Source organism: Poecilia latipinna, unplaced genomic scaffold (assembly GCF_001443285.1).
Source record: "Poecilia latipinna isolate Pla-1442-1.1 unplaced genomic scaffold, P_latipinna-1.0 Scaffold54, whole genome shotgun sequence".
NCBI classification, from domain to species: Eukaryota; Metazoa; Chordata; class Actinopteri; order Cyprinodontiformes; family Poeciliidae; genus Poecilia; species Poecilia latipinna.
Window position 1 is genome coordinate 513,036 of NW_015112670.1, and position 2,645 is coordinate 515,680.

Sequence of the window (2,645 nt, forward strand, 5' to 3'; positions counted from 1 at the left end):
TCCAGAACAAACCCACTGACTGTTGGAAAAACAAACATCTTTTTGTGCAGATGGTTAGACCTCAGATACTTCTCTAAAGTATATTCACTATATGTTTTAAAAATCTTTTGCAGCGTTACTTTAACAATAAGTTTGTAAATTATGAACACATTTATTTGGAAACCTCTGGAAAAGTACAGCTGCTGTGAAAAGAATGCTTTACTTGTCACAAGATCTGCATTGTTTTTCTGTGCTAAGGAATCAACTGTAGTCAACAGATGGTCTGTTTCTCATCACGGTTGCTGATTCTGACCACGTAACTTCACAGACAATTTTGTGCGCAATTTAAAAAAAATCTAAAATAAGACATTCTAGTATGGACTGAATTACTTGAACCAGACTTAAAGTGACAATTTTTTTTAACATATACCAATTATTCTCTACTTTTTGAATAATTAATCCTTTTGATATTTAACATGTTATACTGACTACATGATACTGTTGGACTAGCTACAGGCCATCTAATTAATTTATTAATGTCAGTATCATCATCCAAACCTTAAGAGGGGCAAATCTACTGCAGTGAGATACAAGAATTTGAGCAAAGCTTTACAATTTTTTCACCAGTTCCCCTTGAATCCTATGAGTTAGTAAAAAAATGAAAATGCTTTGTTCAAATAAGTTGGTGAATTTCAGTGAAAAATAATAAAATTGTGTCAGAATTGTACACAGTCATGCAACAGCTTGGTTAATGCTGTTAACAATACTGATACAGCCTGGATCCACTGTCTTGGAAGAGAAGACATAAAGTGAAAACATCAGACCTACCTCTAAAACAAGTGATATCACACTGCAGTCCAAAATGGAGAAGCAATATGAAGTTAAATGGAGAAATGTTTAATGACAGCAGACAATATGCAATAGGATGTTAGTAGCAGAAAGTAGCAGAGTGAGAAAGCTGTTAGTTTGTCCTCCAGCATAACTACAGAGAAAGCCCAGGATAAACTAAGCCCCTTTAAGTTTGGCTAACTTGAACCTTTTATCTTGTGTGTGAAATGTGTGTGACTTACGACAAAAACCGAAGGCTGGTTTAACAGGAGAGGGGTGTGATTGTCAAAAGATCTACCTTCCATTCTTTTTTTTTTTTTTTTAGAAACCCTACGATTCACAAGTAAAACAAATATTATATAAACACTGTATAAAGCTGCCTTGTGCAGTTCCTGTGATCCTATGGCTCAACAGAGCAATAACTCTGTGTTAGTCTGCAGTTCTACAAAGAAATCTTAACTTATTCCTTTTTCTGCTACTGTAATGACAAGAAATGTAAATTATTGTTGAAATGTTACTTTTTTGTTGTTGTTATGCAACAATAGACATTTTTTTTCCCCCCAAAAGACTCCTTTAAATGTTTACAGCATCTTTTTGTTCCACCGGTGTCACTTCCATTCATGTTCTTGGAATCAGTAAAAAATGTCATGATTGTAGTCTTAAACTGATAAAATAACAAAATAATTTTGACTTGACCTGGACCTTTGCGCCCAAAGCTTGTGATTTAACTTGAGGATATGAAGCATTTCTGTTTAGCATACTTGACACTTTACACCAGATAAGACGTATAATACAACGAAACTGTAGCTCAGTGTAACATTGGAGCTGTCCTCTCAGTACAAGTTTGGCCTTTTGCCAGATGTCTCTGCATTTGTTGCTGCAAAGAGATATGGCATCTTTAAAGTTTCTTCCCTACCTGTTGTCTTTATTATGCAGTAGTAGAATCCAGAAGTGTCATTCTCAGGATAACACAGAGGTACTGTCATTAGTAATATGACTATTGACTGAGCAATTAGGCTGGAGATAAAATATTATGGTGCGTTACTTTTGAAAAATTATTTGAGCTTTCTTTGTTCTGTTTTCAAATATTTTTTTTTAGCTTAGGTTTTCAGAGGTTTCTCTGTTTTCATTATGTTACTAATGCATTTTTTAAACAGTTCAAATAAGCTTCATTGATTTCCATCCAGCTTATTGTGACTATTCAGGTCTAACAAAACATCTGATTAAGTTGCAGAAAAGAAATGTGAGGATATGCAGCCACACAGAGCATCAAAGAAAAACTACATATCGTTTAATCTGATAGCCTTGACATTGCATGATATTATAGAATATGCAATGCTAAAAACAATTGCATCAGTTTTAATAAAGAAAATTAGAAATAAATTCAAGTTATGTCAGAACATTTTCAGGTTGGTTTCGTAAAATTTATATAAATATAAATGGCAGTATCTCTAACTATTATAATTATCGTTCTATAAGACAAGTAACTACTTGTTAGATTTTGTTTAGCAGTACAACATGTGTGATTGTGAGGTTTAAGCTTTTTATGCAGAACTAAGGGCAAATTTCAGCAATATGACAACATTGGTCATGTTAAGAGGGAAATATGTATAAACGGTCAATATACCATGAGGACAAGTTAACTCAAGAACAGAAAGGCAAAGTATGACAAGAAAATAAGAAGATATTAGGTTCTATGATTTATTTAATGGTGTCAAAGTGTCTGCATGGTGTTCAGGATGATGGTAGACAAACGGCAGCACTAGAAGAATCCAGTTTAGTTGTTGGCCATGGTGCTCTGCAGCCAGTCGTTGAAGAGGCAGACCTGTGAAAAAGGA